This window comes from Schistocerca serialis, chromosome 2 (genome assembly GCF_023864345.2).
Source record: "Schistocerca serialis cubense isolate TAMUIC-IGC-003099 chromosome 2, iqSchSeri2.2, whole genome shotgun sequence".
In the NCBI taxonomy this organism is placed as follows: Eukaryota; Metazoa; Arthropoda; class Insecta; order Orthoptera; family Acrididae; genus Schistocerca; species Schistocerca serialis.
In genome coordinates, this window is record NC_064639.1 from 113,847,479 (window position 1) to 113,871,975 (window position 24,497).

Consider the following 24,497-nt stretch of genomic DNA (forward strand, 5'->3'; position numbering starts at 1 on the left):
CAATTCCGAAATTGTGGCAACGTCGGAGCAACCGACCATAATAATTTTTCTAGACAGTCGTATTTTGAAGAAAAAGTAATTATTCCAAACAAATATTAGAGAAATACAAAGCCTAGTGAAGTGCAACAATTAGCAAATTTTATAGTTCATGCAAAATGGTGGTGAGTAAAAGAAAGTACCAAACATAAGAACAGTTAGCGACAGAAATTACATATTTCTTATGACTGAAATTCAGTGTCTATACTACATTGCCTCTAGTCGGATAGGTTGCAATTATGTGCAATTTCAAAGCATTTCTTCGTGAAAACAACGCAGCTTATTCCATTTCATTCATGAGTTTTGGCTCTGTTTACATTTATTTTACGATTACTCAGGTCTCTAGGTAGTTTTCTGATGTCAGAGACGCAGAAGTGTTATAATTAATTCGTAAATTAAGTAGAAAAAGAATGACAAACAAAGATATTATTGCACATATGTAGGTAAGTGACGAGTGCCTTCCTTGCCGCTAGGGGCGCTGGTGTATCACAACCGTCAGGCGCTAACAACTTCCATAGAAGCGGGCATCGCGAGTGCCTGCGATTAGCGTGAACCACATTGTAATCCATATAGCACTCCATATCGAGGACGATGAGGTGTGGCAGACTTCAGAGAACATTTAACGAAGAGAAGACAGCAATGTTTTGAATGGCGGCCGACGCGCCACTAGATTTGAAACCGGGGTGTTAATGCACTCGCTGTGGCGGTAAACGCTGAGTGGACCATAACCCTGCGCCGTTCGCAATTAGATTAGCTTCCGCGTAGCTTCATATGTGAGTTTGCAAATGGGAACTCGGCTGCCGCCCATTGGGCTGCGTAATGCGGTTAGAACGTGAGGGGGACCTAACTCTCCGAGGCCAGCGAGCGGTCGTGCGCCTAACAACCGCGTTGATTGCTTATTCAGTTTTGGAAATCTAGTTAGGCTGCACCCTTACTCCGCGGCGTCCGTAGCTGCTGTATTGTCAAGGGCGCAGGTAACCGGAATGACAAATGACAATTTATAGTGGATCGAATTATTATGTTATTATTTTTCACGTATAGCAACAGCATTTTCCTGTTTACTTTTACTGACCATCTTGTTACAATTGCCTGCTCACAGTCTGTTTTGCAGTACAGTACTCGAAATTGAGGAGTTTTTATCGCGGTCAGGTCACTCGTTTGATCTTTATGTTCAGCATCTGCTACATACAGTGTGTCACAAACGTAGCAACGTGTGTTTTCGTGGTCCCTTGATGCTCAGGAGCCGAATAATGTCTTTTAATTTCGTTTATCGTAATCTGTGTTTTTGGAAAGCCTGCATCTGTGTCATCCATAACGTAGATACTATACAACTGCGCCAGTTACGTATTTTTTTCTCGCTTACAACAACGCGTTCCGAGATTATATTCCATTTTCAAGTGCATTTGTTTATATAAATATTTCTCTTATGTTTGTGTGTGTGGTTTTCTGCCTCTTTTGCACTGTAGTTGTCTTTTTGAAGTTATACTGAACAAAACTGTCCAGTTTTCCAATTATTGTATAATCTCAAAAAGACAACTATAGTGCAAAAGTAGCAGAAAATCGCTCGTTTTTTCAATTGCAACCTCAAAAAGACAACTACAGTGCAAGAGGAGCAGAAAATCACACATGCAAATATAAAAAAGTATTTATTTATTTAACCTCATTTTATTAGGACCATTAAGCCTTCACTTACTTCTGACCATGGTTTCACAACATACTTACCTAAGAATATCATTTTAATATGATAAATATTATTCAAATGATGCAAACAAATGCACTTGAAAATGAGAATAAATTCTCGAAACTCGTTGTGCTTAGCAAAAACTGTATGTAACTGGTGGAGTTTTCCAATATTAAAACATTACTGAATAGTTTTTCTATTGTAAAATATTATTAATGATAATAATCAAATTATTAGTTGCCATACAAGTCTCTCTGCAACATACATACCAAATAGAGAAAGGAGCTATACGTCAACGATTCTTACACAAAATATGCAGGTGCTTGCCGTTACCTGCTGCTTGGCTCGCATATCAGTAGTTTTGTCGTGATGAATGTTGGTGAGTACGTAAGCTAGTAATATTACGAGATGTCTGTGTATATAGTGATGTAGAGATGCATGCATAAAAAATGTATGCAGTGCCGGTATGTAGGTATACAATGAACGTATTTTTATTATTCGCTGTATATCGAATCTGATAGCGTGGATTATATTTTCTAATTATATAGTAAGAAGGCCTCGATTTTATTAGTTGTGTAGAAATAGGTTTGCTATGGCTCACCTGGTACTGGATGTGAGAGTTTGCCACCAGAGCAACACACAACAACCTTTCTTCCTTCCATTTTAATTCGTACAGTGCCTACATTTTTGATCCATCCCCTATGGGGACCAGTTTATGAATAACATAATCATTTAACAGATTATAATCAAATTCAGCCCCACCAAAAGCGTGCTACGTTCCATTTGTAAAAGTACGACTCTGTTTGTCGTACAGCCTTTAACTAAAGCCGTCGGTGTGAGTCATCAAGCGTCTTAGAAGCTGTAAGAGATGACTCAGCGTCTAAAATTCGACGGGTTCATGATTGTTCTAATGTCTCTGTAGCTCTGACGACCGCCTGACCTTCTGCAGTCAAGTTCTGGCCGACATGAGACCGCTCTGATGTATCCTGGATTCGACTAACTTTCGTAGCTTGAGTTCTCTCAGACTAAACGTTTGCGAGGCTTATTGTAATAGCTTGAAATATAGTACTCGGGGTTACCGTCAGATTTTATTGTTGCATCTCCATCAAAGCTCTCCAGAAATGCCAGGTTGTGTAGCCACTCAATAACATAAACCACGCGCACAATAAAATTGAATTTGCACTGCCACGGAAAATCTATAGACATTAAGAGGCACCAGCATGCCACTCAACGTATACCATATGTAAGAACACTTATACCGTATTTAAAAATGTTAATACCGAAAAAGGTAAAACTCTCTAAAGTAGCCTAGGCTATTCCTCAGGGTTCAAGGTATCTCTACTAAATTTCCTTGGTACAGCGGTACAGTCCTGAAAACAGAACAGAACTACTTTCGCTGTTAATAATACTGGTATCAGTATGAAAGTATTGATTAATGCCGTTGAGAATTGAATAAGGATTGTATTGATTACGCTGGCTCATATTACGTTGAACATATAAACCAATAATAGCATTTTTACAAATACTATTAAGTTCAAAAGTGAAAGAGTAAATAGCTTCTTCGAAGCGTAAATATGTTTCCTTAATTTGCATAATATTTTTCCAGTCGACAAATGTCTTGTTCAAAATGGTTCAAATGGCTTTGAGCACTATGGGACTTAACTTCTAATGTCATCAGTCCCCTAGAACTTAGAACTACTTAAACCTAACTAACCTAAGGACATCACACACATCCATGCCCGAGGCAGGATTCGAAACTGCGACCGTAGCGGTCACGCGGAATTATCTTGTACTACACAATTCCTCAGAGTTCGCCTTTCCTATCTCACGCCGAATTTCATGGATATGGGCTCAGAGGTTCAGTCGTGGAAACGTAACAGACAGAATTAATTTCGCCCACGCCCCTCCTATCTGCATCCTCCACCGAGGATGACACGGCGGTCGGATGGTCCCGGTAGGCCACTCGTGGCCTGAAGAGGGAGTGCTTTTTTAATATATAATATTAGCATGGAATTAGAGACTGATATGGATTAAACACATTGAGGACTGTATAAGCGCTGTATTCTAGCTGTTACCCAAAGCTGCGCTCGCTTCTCAGTACAGTGAAATGAAATGTGCGTGTGGCTTTATTGGCCGGCAGACCCCAGATGGGATGTTCAGGAGCTTGGTACAAGTCTTCTTATTTGACGCCGCTCCGGTGGTTCGCACGTCGATGATGATAAAATGATGGTAACGATACACACATCCAGACACGAGCAGAAAAAAGGACGAGGGCGGGAATCGAACGCCGGAGTTCTTGAGCGAGAAACAGAATTGCTAACCACATGACCATGAGCTACACACCGAAATTTGAAAGCAACATAGAAGTTATAACAGACGCATGACGTTCAGCGGTTAAAATGTGACGGATTTGTGACTGATATTGGTATGGAAATATGGATTAAACACGCAGAGGATTGTATAAACATTGTATTCATTACGTTGAATCATATTATGTAGAACATATCAAACAATAAAAGCATTTTCACAAATATGATAAAGTTCAAAATTCAAAGAACAAATAGCTTTTTCAAAGAGTAATTATTCCTCCATATTTCACGTCATATTCTGCAAATCAGTAAGTATGTTGTACCACACACATTTCTTTGGTAGCTTATGTTTTTCCTCAGCGTTCAAGCTATCTCCTACCATTTTTTTAAGATCGGTTCAGCGGTTGTCGTGAAAGCGTAACATACGAACTTACTTTCGCATTTATAATATTAGTATGGATATGGATTCATAGATCACTAACCTTCGAACGGGCGCGCGGCACACTTTGTACACATGTATAGAACAGGTTCCCTTATGTTACGGAAGTAAGTCATGTACGATCAAAAAAATGGTTCAAATGGCTCTGGGCACTATGGGACCTAAGATCTGTGGTCATCAGTCCCCTAGAACTTAGATCTACTTAAACCTAACTAACCTAAGGACGTCACACACATCCATGCCCGAGGCAGGATTCGAACCTGCCACCGTAGTGGTCACGCGGTTCCGGACTGAAGCGCCTAGAACCGCACGGCCACACCGGCCAGCTATGTAAGATCAAAATCACAGTTTAATCTTAGTTTATTTGAACAAGAACAAAATAAACTTACATAATATGACCTGCGATCTGACCAGCGATCTGTACATGCACGGGATCAGCCATCGTCACCCAGCACAGAAGCGCACTGTATTACAAACACTGCTGCATCGTGCAAGAATATCAGACGCTGATAAGCTGCCCCATGAGCTGAGCCATCTACGGAGTGTCTTCAAAAACAACAGCTAAACGTTAATCAGCTAAATGATCTCAAGCAAGAATCGCGATAATACCTCTGGCAGAGAGAAGGAAAAGAAGCTTGATTTCTTGCCGTCCGTGTCAGGCAAGCTAAGCTGCCTGCTGAAAAGACACAAAATCAGATCGCTCTTCAGCCCTCCGACCGAAATCTATCAGTTACTCAGATAAAGACGCAGCGGGTCCCAGAACACCTGGGTCTACAATACACCTTGCGAGTGTGGCCAGTCTTACGTCGGAGAAACGGTAAGTACTGCAGACGAAAGCAGGAACCCCGAGAAATCTACTTTAGGTGAGTATGCCGTAGAAAACGGCTATCGGATAAAATTTGATAGAACATCTCTCGTGGGTCGCACTAAAAGCTTCTGGAGATGTGTAATTAAAGAAGCCATTGAAATAAAAATCATCTATAAATAGAGATGGTGGCCTGCAGCTCAGCACGACAAGGATCCAGCGACAACGTGGTTGAAACGGGCACTTCGAACGCCGGATCAACGTATGCCCATATATGGCGATGTCGCTAGCACAAGTGACGTCACAGCCGCAGATAGTGTATATAACGGCGTACCAGCAGTCCACTGGCAGTCACACCATTTGAAAACGGCCAAGGAGTGTTTGGCCGAAAGCTTGTGTGATTTTAATCACTTGACGCGGCAGGAAACCCGAGAACTTTTTATCCAGTCCCTTTCTCTGATTGGTTTTTGCTGTGGCAGTTGTCTTCTAAACAACTAGCTGTCCATCACTTGGTTATTCTGATCCATGTTAACAGAGGGTGGAGGATGGGCGGGAGAAAGAGAGAGAGAGAGAGAGAGAGAGATGTCTTTCTGACGTCTCCTGAATGCTGCGTCTGGAATGGTTCAATATTCCTCGTTCATGGAAGCAGAATGAAAATTACCCATTGGTAGATGAGTCAAGGTGAAAGCTGCAAGGTCTTCTCGGTTGCGCTTGGGGAAGCACGACATGTACTGGGGCGAAATGGAGAAAGAGAGAGAGAAAAGGAATGGGATTAAACTAAAGAGGAAAGGGGAGAGAAAGTAGCAGCACGGAGCAAGCGGCGGAGCACGCAACTGTGAAATTCGCGCAAACGAAGTAGCGCGTGCAGCCAACTCATTAAGCTGCGTCGCTTGCTCCAGCGGCGGTCGTCAAGCCAGTGATCCGTGTGCCAGCCCTTCGCCAGAAGGCTGGCTGTATATTTTCCCACTCGTGCCACCTCCCCCCTTCCCCTGCCACTCCATTCACTGTTCTCCCGGCTTTCTCCGAAAACACACGCGGCCGGAAAGTCGCCGGCAACCGGCGCGAATTTAAAGTGGCGCCAGTAATGCGCCGGCACTGCATCACTGCCGCGGTGTCTGTCCGCGTCAGTGAGGGGGGAAAGAAGACGTATGCACTGGCCATCTCCGGCCCGTCGCAGATCTACCACGCGTTCCGGATTACTCCATTCATTTAACTGACTCGGAGGTTATGAAAGAGGATTTATGTCACTGTTGATCACCATTCGCTTCATCAACAGCGCGTATTTTTACTCTCAGATTTATTGCTCTGCTTGGCGACGTTTGACGTTTTCCGGACCGACCAGTGCATAAAGCTGTCGGCGCACGGACCGTGCTTCGAACGACAGTGTTGAGTGTTCCGTGTTCGACGTGCTGCTGGGCAGTCAGGAATGATGCGGCTCGCGTGCCTCATCTTAGTATAAGCGATCGCAGCGCGCTCCAGCGGCAGATGTCGGCTGTAACTCGCTCGCAAAACACAATGTTTACGAAATGGACGGCGTAAAATTGCTGCGTTAGACACACATTTTTCCCTTGTCTATATGCTAGTCATGTTGTTCTGACTGTAGAATACATTGTAACGAGTCATGCTGAATGTTACTTAAGTTTCTTCTGCCTGGTCCATTGATGAATGAATGCGAAATTTTCATGCTTCACAAAATTTATTCACGTTAATTGACATCCGAACTGCACACTCGTCATGTAAACAAAACACGGACAGACTTCACTGATCTCTTTGACTTCCAAAAGTAACTTCAAAACTGACTTGTTGCAGCATCGCTTTATATAGAATTTTAACAATAGCTTCCAAAATAATGCATTATTGATTTTGTACAATTTTGATGTTACAGTTAAAATTTACAAAACGTAAAGAAACTGATGTTACAGCTGAATAACGTATAAAATACAATATCCAATGACAATCTTTTATAGTAATATCTTTAGTTTTCCATACGAAAATCATTCTGAACTTTAATTACAATAATGTCTCTCGTATTATTTTAGTTACGTAATTAATTACAGTTTCGATTTGGTTACTAATATTCAGTGGTAGTACAGAGCTCTTGCTTTATTCGATTACATACATAAAATGCACAAATAAGGCCTCAAATTCTGGAAATTGGAAAACTGTGAGATGGAAACAATTTGAGAGTTAATGAGAAATGTAATTACAAACAATATTAATTACAGAGGAAGACATAAAAATAAATAACAAATGAAAATACATGGCTTGGTAATAACTTCTAAGCTGTTTCTCAAGATAGTAAGGTCTTCTGTTACTGCATTTTTAGATTAGTATTTTGTTAATTAGAAGCATTGATTTTTCATGCTAACATCTCTGCAGTCTCTAGTTGTTTATTGCTAAGGACTTATTATTTCAATTTCTGGATTAGTTACTTAGTTTAGTATATGTGTTTATCAATACGACAACGTACGTCCTTCCAGAACATTCCAAATGCCTTCGCAATGAATATCACGTTTTTTATCAAGTAGGGCAGAATGATACATATAAAGACACACATACAAGGCCTTAGGAAGCACAGAATTGTCCGATAACTACACAAATGCATATAAAAATGGTGGTATTGGACCTTTCATTTGAGTCCTGGGGGAGGCTGTACCGTTATAACATCAATAAAAATTTGAATATTCATGAACACCGTATAAGCCATAAACGAAAGTACCATTTCCAGTCAATAAGGACATCGGCTTGTAAAAGTTCCATTACAAACAGTACGATACGAATTTATAGTAGTTCTCCGCGTAAGATAAAAATTATTTCAACAGCCTCACTTTTTAGTAAAAAGCATAACGTCGTTCTTATTTGGTGACTGTTCCTATTCAGCAGCAGAATCTTTACCACATGTGAAATACAAAGCTTGGAACAAGAAAGTGCAGACCATCTTATGCAAGTAGTGCAAACTGTCATGTAGATAAAGCCAATCGAACAAACTCACTCCTCAGGAAGAGCGCAGTTATATTTACATAACGTCGAATATTATATTCTCTATTAAACTAATAAGGAAGTTCAGAACGTATTAGGAAACGCAAATGTTAGTAACAATTTTTTGGATCCAGTGGGGCGCGAACCAACAACACATCATGTGTTACCATACTACTCTGCGTCTCTACTCATTGCGCTTTATCGACCATAAATAATTTAAGACTATTCTATAGTACCATCTCCTGAAAGACTTAATTGTAGATATGTTACTAACTGACATTTAATTATAACAAATTTGTACCGAAAATAATACATATTTGATGGATCCTCAATATTCCCTTCCCATGAATCGGCTTGCTTTCATAACACTCAAGTTACAATAATTCTTTAACCACCAATATGACGTTCCTCGTCATTTTATTACAACAAACCATAGAATTAACGACGGGTTTCTGAGAGATCCAAAATTTGCTGGTGCTTAGGAACGGCATTTATACGAGAGCTTTAATTGAAAGCCAGAGTGATGTCACGGTGCTCTGTACCGAAGAGAGATGGCAACGAGGCCCAGTGTGTGCGTAACAGTGGTCGCAAAAGAACACAATGTGCATAAGCAGTTTTCAGCCTTACGGAATCCAGCGGTTGTTAAAGAAAGTGCCGTGTGGCTAGGGCCTCCCGTCGGGTAGACCGTTCGCCCGGTGAAAGTCTTTCAAGTTGACGCCACTTCGGAGACTTGCGTGTCGATGGGGATGAAATGATGATGATAAGGACAACACAACGCCCAGTCCCTGAGCGGAGAAAATCTCCGGCCAAGCCTGGAATCGAATCCGAGCCGTTAGGTATGACATTCCGTTGTGCTGACCACTTAGCTACTAGGGTTAAGAAAATGTGACTTACATTGACAAGAAACTTTTTATAGCGGTACATCAGTTAAGAATTCGCTTCCCTGGAATTCTTATAGTTCCAGAATGACGTCGGTTCGCCGCTCGTCCGTATTATGGTTGCATCTGATCGTGGCGACACGGTGGTTAAGGCACTTTGTAGCCACGGCTTATCTGTTTAGTCAGTCCATAAATAACCGGTGGCAAGTCGAAACGGTCTGTATTTCAAAGTGTGGCTTATGAAAAGCGACCCAAATGCGTTCCGTAGGATTTACATCGGGCGAATTTAGTGGTCGGGACATCAACATGAATTCACTACAACGCTCCTCAAACCGCTGTAGCGCGGTTCTGGCTCCGAGACACTGATAGTCTAATTACTGCTGAAAGATGACATTGCCGTCGGGGAAGACATCAAGCATGAAGAGGATGCAGGTGGTTCGCAGCTGTCAGCGTGCCTTCGGTTACTAACATAGGACCCTTGCAAGCGCAGGAGAGTGTCTCCCATAGCTTTCTACTGCTTGCATCAACCTGCCTCCGTGGCGCACTACACGTTTCGAGTCGCCGTTCACCTCGATGACACCTTTTGTGGAGACAACCATCGACCTAGTGTAGCAAAAAATTGGTTAACCCAAGATTCGACACGTTTCCATAGGTCCATAGGTCGACGGTCGAATCCCGATGGTCCCGTACCCAATGCAATCGTAATGACGAAGTGGTTGGGTCAACATGTAAACACGTACGGGTGGTCTACTGCGGAGCTCAGTGTTCAACAATGTACGGTGAGCGGTGTGCTCCGAAACACTTGCGCGTGCACCAGCATTGTGCTCTTTCGGCAGAGATGGCGCAGGTCACCACCCATCCTACTTTACAAGGCAGACAAGCCTCCGAACCCCACTTTCTGTGAAGAGTCGTGGACGTCCAACCATTTAGTTAGTATCTCGTGTTAGATTCACTGTCCTTCTACCTCTTTCCGTAGATGTTCACGACAGTAGCACGTGAACATTCGACCAGCTTCGTCGTGTTCGAGATACTCGTTCACAGGCACTGCGTAAAAATAACCTGCTGTTTGGCTCAAATGGTTTCAAATGGCTCTGAGCACTATGGGACTTAACATCTATGGTCATCAGTCCCCTAGAACTTAGAACTACTTAAACCTAACTAACCTAAGGACAGCACACAACACCCAGCCATCACGAGGCAGAGAAAATCCCTGGCCCCGCCGGGAATCGAACCCGGGAACCCGGGCGTGGGAAGCGAGAACGCTACCGCACGACCACGAGATGCGGGCTGTTTGGCTCAAAAATGGCTCCGAGTACTATGGGACTTAACAGCTGAGGTCATCAGTCCCCTAGAACTTAGAACTACTTAAACCTAACTAACCTAAGGACATCACACACATCCATGCCCGAGGCAGGATTCTAACCTGCGACCGTAGGGGTCGCGCGGTTCCAGACTGAAGCGCCTAGAACCGCTCGGTCACTCCAGCCAGCTAACCTGCTGTTTGTCAAGGTCGCTTGTCTCAGTGGATTTCCTCATATGCAGTGCACGCATACCGTTAAATAGTGTTGGAGGTGGACACCTATAAATATGTCGTCTGAGCCAAATCCGTGTGTGTTTGGAGTCCACCTCTTTTGATCGATCTCCAAATGTCTCCAAAAAACGGGAAGCTCTCGTGGTCACCTGCTCACCGAGCAACGACCCACCAGGAGACGCTCTATGGCGAAAAATGTCGACCTCCTCCAACAAATCCATACTGATATGTACATGGCGCACAAGGAATCCATCCTTCTCGCATGGATGCCACATCTTCGTGCGTGAGAACATCACAGACAAATTATCAGGCGTTTGGCGAAATTTGACTTACCAGCAGTACCACTCCACTCTAGAGCAACTTGTTCCCCATATCTAACCTCTAATCGTCTGCCAGTCTGTACTGTGGTTCAGTACTCCCAACTTCCAGATAGAGTCAAATTTAAAAAAGTTTGGCTTCCTATTCTATAACACCAAGACAGTAAAATCCTCTCTGTACGACTACACAACACTACCAACTTCTCTAAATCGTTTTCTGTACCAGGGGCCAGATTTTGGAACAATCTTCCTCAAAATACTGGAGAAATTAAAATCTTTTCAAACTTCAGATGACAGTTAGTGGCTCACATTCCGAGCTCACTCTCGTCAACGCTCCTTCCCTCACCACTTTTCCCTCCCATTGTGTAAAGGGTTCTCCACTGTAATTCTCTTCTTTAATAGCAACCATTATCACTTTCATTTCAACCCTCTCCTCTTTCATTTGTCCTTCCACTTCTTCTAATACCAAACAAGGCTTCAATAGTGGTAAAGTAATCAATATCATTCTTAAAGCCTCCATTATTTCATTATTATTATTGAAAATAACACTGAGGTGGGAAAAGTCGTGGGACAGCAATATATACATATACAGATGGCAGTAGTATCGCGGGCACAAGTTAAATGGCAGTGCAATAGCGGAGCTGTCATTTCTACTCAGGTGATTCACGTGAAAAGGCGTCGAACGTGATTATGGACGCAGGATGGGCATTAACAACTTCTGAACGCGCAATAGTAGTTGGAGCTAGAACCATGGGGAATTCCATTTCAGAAATCGTAAGGGAATACAGTATGCTCAGATCCACAGTGTCAAGAGTGTGCCGATTATACCATATTCACCGTTGTCAACGCAGTGGTCGATGGCTTTCACTTAACGACCGAGAGCAGCGGCGTTTGCGTAGAGTTGTCAGTGCTAACAGACAAACAACACCGCCTGAAGTAACCACAGAAAACAGTGTGGGACGTACGGCGAAATTTGTTGTTTATGGGCTATGGCAGCAGACGACTGACGCGAGTGTCTTTGGTAACAGCACGACATCGCCTGCAGCACCTCTCCTGGGCTCGTGGCCGTAACGGTTGGACCCTAGACGACTGGAAAACCACAGCTTGGTCAGATCCGATTTCTGTTGGTAAGAGATGATGGTAGTGTTTGAGAGTGGCGCAAACCCCACGAAGCGATGGACCCAAGTTGTCAACGAGATGCTGTGCGAAGTGGTGGTGGCTCCATAATGGTGCGAGGTATGTTTACGTGGAATGGACTGAGTCCTCTGGTCCATCTGAACTGATCATTGACTGGAAACGGTTATGTTCAACGACTTGGAGACCATTTGCAGTCAGTCATGGACTTGATGTTCAGAAATAACGATGGAATTTTTATGGATCACTTTGCGCCATGTCACCGGACCACAATTGTTCACTGTTAGTTTGAGGAACATTCTCGAAAATTTGAGCGAATGGTTTGGCCATCCTAGATCGTCCGACATGAATCCTATCGAACATTTATGGGACGTAATCGAGAGGTCAATTCGTGCACAAAATTCTGCACTGACAACACTTTCGCAGTTATGGACGCCTGTAGAAGCAGCATGGCTCAATATTTCCGCAGGGGCGTTGCAACGACTTGTTCAATCCATGCCACGTGCAGTTGGTGCACTACGCCGGGCGAAAGGAGGTCCGTCACGAATATCAGGAGGCATCCCGTGACTTCTGTTTCCTCAGTGTGTTACTTTGCTTAATAATGCAAATTATTGTTACTTAGTTTGTTATGTAATAACTAATTAAATATCATTCGTATTTCCTCCGTTATTTTATCATCATTATTAGTGCCAATTATTATTTTTATTGTTGTTGTTGTGGTCTTCAGTCCTGAGACTCGTTTGATGCAGCTCTCCATGCTACCCAGTACTTACTGCAACCTACATCCTTCTGAATCTGCTTAGTGTATTCATCTCTTGGTCTCCCTCTACGATTTTTACCCTCCATGCTGCCCTACAATGCTAAATTTGTGATCCCTTGATACCTCAGAACATGTCCTACCAACCGGTCCCTTCTTATTGTCAAGTTGTGCCACAAACTCCTCCCCAATTCTATTCAATAACTCCTCATTAGTTACGCGATCTATCCATCTAATCTTGAGCATTTTTTCTGTGGCACCACATTTCGAAAGCGTCTATTCTCTTCTTGTCTATACTATTTATCGTCCATGTTTCACTTCCACACATGACTACACTCCATACAAATACTTTCAGAAACGACTTCCCGACACTTAAATCTATACTCGATGCTAACAAATTTCTCTTCTTCAGAAACGCTTTCCTTGCCATTGCCAGTCTACATTTTATATCTTCTCTACTTCGACCATCATCAGTTATTTTGCTCCCCAAATAGCAAAACTCCTTTAAGTGTCTCATTTCGTAATCTAATTCCCTCATCATCACCCGACGTAATTCGACTACATTCCATTATCCTCGTTTTGCTTTTGTTGATGTTCATCTTATATCCTCCTTTCAAGACACTGTCCATTCCGTTCAACTGCTCTTCCAAGTCCTCTGCTGTCTCTGACAGAATTACAATCTCATCGGCGAACCTCAAAGTTTTTATTTCTCCTTCATGGATTTTAGTACCTACTCCGAATTTTTCTTTTGTTTCCTTTACTGGTTGCTCAATATACAGATTGAATAACATCGGGGAGAGGCTACAACCCTGCATTTATTAACAATGCAAATTATTATTTTTGTGATATTTACGTAACATTTCTTGTGTGCGTTGTTCCTGGTCAAATGTAACAGAGGGCCTTAAGGTTCTAATCTGCCTGGGCTAAATAAGCAATAAATTAATAAATAAATAAATACAACAATCTCTCCAAAAGGAACGGCAGCACGGATTCAGGCCTGGGTCGGCATGGAACAGTGGTGTTCTCATACGTGATACTGTCACAGCTCGGCGCTACTGTAACGCACACCGTTTCGTTTCCCCGAGAGGCGCGCCAAGATGGGCGCGCGAAGCCCTAGAGCTGATCCCGCATGGAGCGCAGCAGTGGCGGGGAGGGAGATATACGCGCCGCACACGTACGGGATGCGCGGGGATGCCGCGCGTCCGCGGCCGCTGATTTGTGGGCGAGACTGCGGCGCGATTCCGTTTATTTATCGCAGCGGGAGCCGCCGCCGACGAGCACCCGTCTGCTCCGCAGAATAGATGCCGCGGCGTGCACCGTCCAGAGGCGAAGACTGCCGCGTCCGGTTCCCATTGCTGCACTGTCGGCCATTGAAACTGCAACACCAGGAGGGGGGAGCGAACAGCTAAATGCTTCTTATTGCGCGTCTTCACTGACGAGCAAAAACATTACGACCACTTCCTTAACCCACTACTGGCCATTAAAACTGCTACACCAAGAAGAAATGCAGATGATAAACGGGTATTCATTGGACAAATATATTAACTAGAACTGACATTACATTTTCACGCAATTTGGGTGCATAGATCCTGAGAAAACAGTACCCAGAACAACCACCTCTGGCTATGATAACGGCCTCGATACGCCTGGGCATTGCGTCAAACAGAGCTTCGATGGCGTGTACAGGTACAGCTGCCCATGCAGCTTCAACACGACACCACACTTCATCAACAGTAGTGACTGGCGTATTGTGACGAGCCAGTTGCACGGCCACCACTGACCAGACGTTTTCAATTGGTGAGCGATCTGTAGAATGTGCTGGCCAGGACAGCAGTCGAACATTTTCTGTAACCACAAAGACCTGTACAGGACCTGCAACATGCGGTCGTGCATTATCCTGCTGAAATGGAGGGTTTTGCAGGAATCGAATGAAGGGTAGAGCCACCGGTCGTAACAAATCTCAAATGTAACGTCCACTGTTCAAAGTGTCGTCAGTGCGAACAAGAGGTGACCGAGACGTGTAACCAATGGCAACCCATACCATCACGCCGGGTTATACGGCAGTATGGCGATGACGTATACACGCTTCCAATGTGCGTTCACCGCGATGTCGCCAAACACGGATGCGACCGTCATGATGCTGTAAACAGAACCTGTAGTCATCCGAAAAAATGACGTTATGCCATTCGTGCACCCAGGTTCGTCGTTGAGTACACCATCGCAGGCAGTCCTGTCTGTGATGCAGTGTCAAGGGTAAGAGCAGCCGTGGTCTCCGAGCTGATAGTCCATGCTGCTGCAAACGTCGTCGAACTGTTCGTGCAGATGGTCATTGTGTTGCAAACGTCCTCATCTGTTGACTCAGGGATCGAGACGTGTCTGCACGATCCGTTACAGCCATGCAGATAAGATGCCTGTCATCTCGACTGCTAGCGATACGAGGCTGTTGGGATCAAGCACGGCGCTCCTCCTGAACCCACCGATTCCACATACTGCTAACAGTCTCTGGATCTCGACCATCGCGATACGATCAATCGCAATCGCTATAGGCTACAATCCGACCTTTATCAAAGTCGGAAACGAGATGGTACGAATTTCTCCTCCTTGCACGAGTCATCAAAACAACGTTTCACCAGGCAACGCCGGTCAACGGCTGTTTGTGCATGATAAATCAGTTGGAAACTTTCCTCATTTTTATTGCATCTTCTCCCTGTCGGGTAAATTTCGCGTCTGTAGCACGTCATCTTCGTGGTGTAGCAATTTTAATGGCCTGTAGTGTAGCTTCTTTGGCCATCTTTGTAACGCAATATATCGCCAATTCCGCGTTTCATGGATTCTACAGTCCGTTGGTATACGTGTGGAGCTGTATGGTGCCAGGTGTCTACGCGCAAATCATGTAATGCCCGTAAATAACTGGCCGCGGATCTGTGTACGCGGTAAGGGCGCTCGATAGCGACCCAGCTGGGAACCATCGGATTCATATCAGGCGAATTTGGTGGCCAATACATTAACGTGATTTCACTAGTATGCCCCTCGTACCACTGTCTCACGAGTCTGGGTTCGAGATGGACAGCTGTAATGCTGAAAGTTGAGTCCCCGTCATGGAGAACGCCAAGCATGAAAGGATGCAGGTGGTCTGTAACTGAAGTGGTGTCTTCGATTACTACCACAGGCCCCTTGCAAGAGCAGCAGAATATTTGTCACAGCATAACACTGCCCTCACCAGCCAGTATCTGTGGCGAGGTGTACGTTTCGAGAAGCCGTTCTCCTGGAAGACGGCGTTTTTGGAGAGACCAACCTGCCCCAGTGTAGCAAAAATGTGATTAACTCGAAGGGAGCCGAGACGTTTCCATTGATCGACTGTCGAATCTCGATGATCCCGAGCCCACTAAAGTCGCAGCTGACGATGTCGTCGAGCCAACATTTGAACTCGCATGGGTGGTCAGCTGCGGAGCCCCTCATTCAACAATGTGCACTGCACCGTGTGCTCTGAAACACATGTGCGTCCACCGGCATTGTGCACTTTCGCCAGAGGTGCCACACATCGCCGTCTATCCTACAAGACAAGCCTCCAAACCCACGTTCTGTGAAGATTGTGGGCATTCTACCTACCATTTAGCGCCAAGTGATAGTTCCAATGTCCTTCTATATCTTTCCTTAGGTGCTCACGACACTTGGACGTGAACATTCGGTCAGCTTCGCCGTTTTCGAAAAAATCGTTCCCACGCTCTGCATAACAGTAATCTGCCCTTTTTCAAAGTCGCTTACCTCGGTGGATTTTTTCATTTGGAGCGCATATCTTTGCTAGGGTAATCCCCTATCCGTCACTTTTCGGCTCACACACTTTTCTTAGTGCGTCACGTGCCCGCAACGCCACCAGGAGGCATCCAGCCTTGCAGTGGGCAGTGGTCATAATGTTTTGACTGATCAATATACAGTACGTTGGGGAGAATACAAGATTAAATTTGTAGGCGATTTGAGGGTATGCAGGGGTGCGAAGTTTGGTGCACAAGGCTACCAACTCTGGCGGCATCAATGGTCCATCTAGGTGAAGGGTCACCATTGTACAAAAGGTGAAAACTTTAGACTATTATTTTTTTTTTGGAGATATGTTACAATACAGCATCACCGGTCAATTGCGGCCTGACTCTGTTGGTGAGGCACTATATTTATCCACAGGGCAGTGACTGCGTCACTGCAATTCACTTTGGAGGTGTGGCGGTGGGACTTGTGGTCCCGTACCACACTCGTGACTGCGTCACTGCAATTCACTTATGGAGGTGTGGCGGTGGGACTCGTGGTCCCGTAGCACCCTCGTGACTGCGTCACTGCAATTCGCTTATGGAGGTGCGGCGGTGGGACTTGTGGTCCCGTACCACACTCGTGACTGCGTCACTGCAATTCGCTTATGGAGGTGTGGCGGTGGGACTCGTGGTCCCGTAGCACCCTCGTGACTGCGTCACTGCAATTCGCTTATGGAGGTGTGGCGGTGGGACTTGTGGTCCCGTACCACACTCGTGACTGCGTCACTGCAATTCACTTATGGAGGTGTGGCGGTGGGACTCGTGGTCCCGTACCACCCGCGTGACTGCGTCACTGCAATTCGCTTATGGAGGTGTGGCGGTGGGACTTGTGGTCCCGTACCACCCTCGTGACTGCGTCACTGCAATTCACTTGTGGAGGTGCGGCGGTGGGACTTGTAGTCCCGTACCACCCTCGTGACTGCGTCACTGCAATTCACTTATGGAGGTGTGGCGGTGGGACTCGTGGTCCCGTAGCACCCTCGTGACTGCGTCACTGCAATTCGCTTATGGAGGTGCGGCGGTGGGACTCGTGGTCCCGTAGCACCCTCGTGACTGCGTCACTGCAATTCACTTATGGAGGTGTGGCGGTGGGACTCGTGGTCCCGTACCACCCTCGTGACTGCGTCACTGCAATTCGCTTATGGAGGTGTGGCGGTGGGACTTGTGGTCCCGTACCACACTCGTGACTGCGTCACTGCAATTCACTTATGGAGGTGTGGCGGTGGGACTCGTGGTCCCGTAGCACCCTCGTGACTGCGTCACTGCAATTCGCTTATGGAGGTGCGGCGGTGGGACTTGTGGTCCCGTACCACACTCGTGACTGCGTCACTGCAATTCACTTATGGAGGTGTGGCGGTGGGACTCGTGGTCCCGTACCACCCTCGTGACTGTGTCACTGCAATTCGCTTATGGAGGTGTGGCGGTGGGACTCGTGGTCCCGTACCACACTCGTGACTGCGTCACTGCAATTCACTTATGGAGGTGTGGCGGTGGGACTCGTGGTCCCGTACCACCCTCGTGACTGCGTCACTGCAATTCGCTTATGGAGGTGTGGCGGTGGGACTCGTGGTCCCGTACCACACTCGTGACTGCGTCACTGCAATTCACTTATGGAGGTGTGGCGGTGGGACTCGTGGTCCCGTACCACCCTCGTGACTGTGTCACTGCAATTCGCTTATGGAGGTGTGGCGGTGGGACTTGTGGTCCCGTACCACCCTCGTGACTGCGTCACTGCAATTCACTTGTGGAGGTGCGGCGGTGGGACTCGTGGTCCCGTAGCACCCTCGTGACTGCGTCACTGCAATTCGCTTATGGAGGTGCGGCGGTGGGACTCGTGGTCCCGTAGCACCCTCGTGACTGCGTCACTGCAATTCACTTATGGAGGTGTGGCGGTGGGACTCGTGGTCCCGTAGCACCCTCGTGACTGCGTCACTGCAATTCGCTTATGGAGGTGCGGCGGTGGGACTTGTGGTCCCGTACCACACTCGTGACTGCGTCACTGCAATTCACTTATGGAGGTGTGGCGGTGGGACTCGTGGTCCCGTACCACCCTCGTGACTGTGTCACTGCAATTCGCTTATGGAGGTGCGGCGGTGGGACTCGTGGTCCCGTAGCACCCTCGTGACTGCGTCACTGCAATTCGCTTATGGAGGTGCGGCGGTAGGACTTGTGGTCCCGTACCACACTCGTGACTGCGTCACTGCAATTCAATTATGGAGGTGTGGCGGTGGGACTCGTGGTCCCGTAGCACCCTCGTGACTGCGTCACTGCAATTCGCTTATGGAGGTGTGGCGGTGGGACTTGTGGTCCCGTACCACCCTCGTGACTGCGTCACTGCAATTCACTTGTGGAGGTGTGGCGGTGGGACTTGTGGTCCCGTACCACCCTCGTGACTGCGTCACTGCAATTCACTTGTGGAGGTGCGGCGGTGGGACTCGTGGTCCCGTAGCACCCTCGTGACTGCGTCACTGCAATTCGCTTATGGAGGTGCGGCGGTGGGACTCGTGGTCCCGTAGCACCCTCGTGACTGCGTCACTGCAATTCGCTTATGGAGGTGTGGCGGTGGGACTCGTGGTCCCGTACCACACTCGTGACTGCGTCACTGCAATTCACTTATGGAGGTGTGGCGGTGGGACTCGTGGTCCCGTAGCACCCTCGTGACTGCGTCACTGCAATTCGCTTATGGAGGTGTGGCGGTGGGACTCGTGGTCCCGTACCACACTCGTGACTGCGTCACTGCAATTCACTTATGGAGGTGTGGCGGTGGGACTCGTGGTCCCGTAGCACCCTCGTGACTGCGTCACTGCAATTCGCTTATGGAGGTGCGGCGGTCGGACTCGTGGTCCCGTACCACACTCGTGACTGCGTCACTGCAATTCACTTATGGAGGTGTGGCGGTGGGACTCGTGGTCCCGTACCACCCTCGTGACTGTGTCACTGCAATTCGCTTATGGAGGTGTGGCGGTGGGACTCGTGGTCCCGTACCACACTCGTGACTGCGTCACTGCAATTCACTTATGGAGGTGTGGCGGTGGGACTCGTGGTCCCGTACCACCCTCGTGACTGCGTCACTGCAATTCACTTATGGAGGTGTGGCGGTGGGACTCGTGGTCCCGTACCACACTCGTGACTGCGTCACTGCAATTCACTTATGGAGGTGTGGCGGTGGGACTCGTGGTCCCGTACCACCCTCGTGACTGTGTCACTGCAATTCGCTTATGGAGGTGTGGCGGTGGGACTCGTGGTCCCGTACCACCCTCGTGACTGCGTCACTGCAATTCACTTGTGGAGGTGCGGCGGTGGGACTCGTGGTCCCGTAGCACCCTCGTGACTGCGTCACTGCAATTCGCTTATGGAGGTGCGGCGGTGGGACTCGTGGTCCCGTAGCACCCTCGTGACTGCGTCACTGCAATTCACTTATGGAGGTGTGGCGGTGGGACTCGTGGTCCCGTAGCACCCTCGTGACTGCGTCACTGCAATTCGCTTATGGAGGTGCGGCGGTGGGACTCGTGGTCCCGTACCACACTCGTGACTGCGTCACTGCAATTCACTTATGGAGGTGTGGCGGTGGGACTCGTGGTCCCGTACCACCCTCGTGACTGCGTCACTGCAATTCGCTTATGGAGGTGCGGCGGTGGGACTCGTGGTCCCGTAGCACCCTCGTGACTGCGTCACTGCAATTCACTTATGGAGGTGTGGCGGTGGGACTCGTGGTCCCGTACCACCCTCGTGACTGCGTCACTGCAATTCGCTTATGGAGGTGTGGCGGTGGGACTTGTGGTCCCGTACCACACTCGTGACTGCGTCACTGCAATTCACTTATGGAGGTGTGGCGGTGGGACTCGTGGTCCCGTAGCACCCTCGTGACTGCGTCACTGCAATTCGCTTATGGAGGTGTGGCGGTGGGACTTGTGGTCCCGTACCACCCTCGTGACTGCGTCACTGCAATTCACTTGTGGAGGTGCGGCGGTGGGACTTGTAGTCCCGTACCACCCTCGTGACTGCGTCACTGCAATTCACTTATGGAGGTGTGGCGGTGGGACTCGTGGTCCCGTAGCACCCTCGTGACTGCGTCACTGCAATTCGCTTATGGAGGTGCGGCGGTGGGACTCGTGGTCCCGTAGCACCCTCGTGACTGCGTCACTGCAATTCGCTTATGGAGGTGTGGCGGTGGGACTTGTGGTCCCGTACCACACTCGTGACTGCGTCACTGCAATTCGCTTATGGAGGTGTGGCGGTGGGACTCGTGGTCCCGTACCACCCTCGTGACTGCGTCACTGCAATTCGCTTATGGAGGTGCGGCGGTGGGACTCGTGGTCCCGTAGCACCCTCGTGACTGCGTCACTGCAATTCACTTATGGAGGTGCGGCGGTGGGACTCGTGGTCCCGTAGCACCCTCGTGACTGCGTCACTGCAATTCGCTTATGGAGGTGTGGCGGTGGGACTTGTGGTCCCCTACCACACTCGTGACTGCGTCACTGCAATTCACTTATGGAGGTGTGGCGGTGGGACTCGTGGTCCCGTACCACCCTCGTGACTGCGTCACTGCAATTCGCTTATGGAGGTGTGGCGGTGGGACTTGTGGTCCCGTACCACACTCGTGACTGCGTCACTGCAATTCCCTTATGGAGGTGTGGCGGTGGGACTCGTGGTCCCGTAGCACCCTCGTGACTGCGTCACTGCAATTCGCTTATGGAGGTGTGGCGGTGGGACTTGTGGTCCCGTACCACCCTCGTGACTGCGTCACTGCAATTCACTTGTGGAGGTGCGGCGGTGGGACTTGTAGTCCCGTACCACCCTCGTGACTGCGTCACTGCAATTCACTTATGGAGGTGTGGCGGTGGGACTCGTGGTCCCGTAGCACCCTCGTGACTGCGTCACTGCAATTCGCTTATGGAGGTGCGGCGGTGGGACTCGTGGTCCCGTAGCACCCTCGTGACTGCGTCACTGCAATTCGCTTATGGAGGTGTGGCGGTGGGACTTGTGGTCCCGTACCACACTCGTGACTGCGTCACTGCAATTCACTTATGGAGGTGTGGCGGTGGGACTCGTGGTCCCGTAGCACCCTCGTGACTACGTCACAGCAATTCGCTTATGGAGGTGTGGCGGTGGGACTTGTGGTCCCGTACCACACTCGTGACTGCGTCACTGCAATTCACTTATGGAGGTGTGGCGGTGGGACTCGTGGTCCTGTAGCACCCTCGTGACTGCGTCACTGCAATTCGCTTATGGAGGTGCGGCGGTGGGACTTGTGGTCCCGTACCACACTCGTGACTGCGTCACTGCAATTCACTTATGGAGGTGTGGCGGTGGGACTCGTGGTCCCGTACCACCCTCGTGACTGTGTCACTGCAATTCGCTTATGGAGGTGTGGCGGTGGGACTTGTGGTCCCGTACCACACTCGTGACTGCGTCACTGCAATTCGCTTATGGAGGTGCGGCGGTGGGACTTGTGGTCCCGTCCCACCCTCGTGACTGTGTCACTGCAATTCGCTTATGGAGGTGTGGCGGTGGGACTTGTGGTCCCGTACCACACTCGTTACTGCGTCACTGCAATTCACTTATGGAGGTGTGGCGGTGGGACTCGTGGTCCCGTACCACCCTCGTGACTGCGTCACTGCAATTCGCTTATGGAGGTGTGGCGGTGGGACTCGTGGTCCCGTACCACACTCGTGACTGCGTCACTGCAATTCACTTATGGGGGTGTGGCGGTGGGACTCGTGGTCCCGTACCACCCTCGTGACTGTGTCACTGCAATTCGCTTATGGAGGTGTGGCGGTGGGACTTGTGGTCTCGTACCACCCTCGTGACTGCGTCACTGCAATTCACTTATGGAGGTGTGGCGGTGGGACTCGTGGTCCCGTAGCACTCTCGTGACTGCGTCACTGCAATTCACTTACGGAGGTGTGGCGGTGGGACTCGTGGTCCCGTACCACCCTCGTGACTGCGTCACTGCAATTCACTTATGGAGGTGTGGCGGTGGGACTCGTGGTCCCGTACCACCCTCGTGACTGCGTCACTGCAATTCGCTTATGGAGGTGCGGCGGTGGGACTTGTGGTCCCGTACCACCCTCGTGACTGTGTCACTGCAATTCGCTTATGGAGGTGTGGCGGTGGGACTTGTGGTCCCGTACCACACTCGTGACTGCGTCACTGCAATTCACTTATGGAGGTGTGGCGGTGGGACTCGTGGTCCCGTACCACCCTCGTGACTGCGTCACTGCAATTCGCTAATGGAGGTGTGGCGGTGGGACTCGTGGTCCCGTACCACACTCGTGACTGCGTCACTGCAATTCACTTATGGAGGTGTGGCGGTGGGACTCGTGGTCCCGTACCACCCTCGTGACTGTGTCACTGCAATTCGCTTATGGAGGTGTGGCGGTGGGACTTGTGGTCCCGTACCACCCTCGTGACTGCGTCACTGCAATTCACTTGTGGAGGTGCGGCGGTGGGACTCGTGGTCCCGTAGCACCCTCGTGACTGCGTCACTGCAATTCGCTTATGGAGGTGCGGCGGTGGGACTCGTGGTCCCGTAGCACCCTCGTGACTGCGTCACTGCAATTCACTTATGGAGGTGTGGCGGTGGGACTCGTGGTCCCGTACCACCCTCGTGACTGCGTCACTGCAATTCGCTTATGGAGGTGTGGCGGTGGGACTTGTGGTCCCGTACCACACTCGTGACTGCGTCACTGCAATTCACTTATGGAGGTGTGGCGGTGGGACTCGTGGTCCCGTAGCACCCTCGTGACTGCGTCACTGCAATTCGCTTATGGAGGTGCGGCGGTGGGACTCGTGGTCCCGTAGCACCCTCGTGACTGCGTCACTGCAATTCACTTATGGAGGTGTGGCGGTGGGACTCGTGGTCCCGTACCACCCTCGTGACTGCGTCACTGCAATTCGCTTATGGAGGTGTGGCGGTGGGACTTGTGGTCCCGTACCACACTCGTGACTGCGTCACTGCAATTCACTTATGGAGGTGTGGCGGTGGGACTCGTGGTCCCGTAGCACCCTCGTGACTGCGTCACTGCAATTCGCTTATGGAGGTGCGGCGGTGGGACTTGTGGTCCCGTACCACACTCGTGACTGCGTCACTGCAATTCACTTACGGAGGTGTGGCGGTGGGACTCGTGGTCCTGTACCACCCTCGTGACTGTGTCACTGCAATTCGCTTATGGAGGTGTGGCGGTGGGACTTGTGGTCCCGTACCACACTCGTGACTGCGTCACTGCAATTCACTTATGGAGGTGTGGCGGTGGGACTCGTGGTCCCGTACCACCCTCGTGACTGCGTTACTGCAATTCGCTTATGGAGGTGTGGCGGTGGGACTTGTGGTCCCGTACCACCCTCGTGACTGCGTCACTGCAATTCACTTGTGGAGGTGCGGCGGTGGGACTTGTAGTCCCGAACCACCCTCTGACGGTGACAGTACTACATGAGCCAGGCACAAAAATTTTGCCTAACGTGGGCAGGTGTGGTTGGAAAGTATTGGACGTAGAATGGTGGCTAGTCCCGCCAAGGGACGCGTCCGTGGTGGGCGTGCCAGGCCTATCGTTAGCCATGGTCGGAATCCGATTTCTCTACGATGTTTAGGGGAACCGGATGTCGATGCCAGCGGCGTGGTAGTGTGGTCCCAAAGTGGCAAATATAGAAAGCTTTAATCACAGCTGCCGCGAATTATTAACGCCGAGAGCAGTATAAACTGCCTGCGGGAATTGGACGTCCCGTGCTACGGACGCTCATCTCTCTGGAATAAATAACCAAAGATGTATATTAGGGATCTCTGTGTGAAGCGACTACAGATATCGGACGTGTTTTATGTTGGAGAGATTTT

General features: G+C 48.8%; 1 protein-coding gene across 2 annotated transcripts in view; it reads left to right on the plus strand.

The window, feature by feature from the left end:
- The window catches only part of LOC126456793 (solute carrier organic anion transporter family member 4A1), a 552,827-nt gene that overhangs the window by 99,975 nt on the left and 428,355 nt on the right, over window positions 1-24,497 (plus strand). The gene's annotated exons all lie outside the window — the stretch shown is intronic.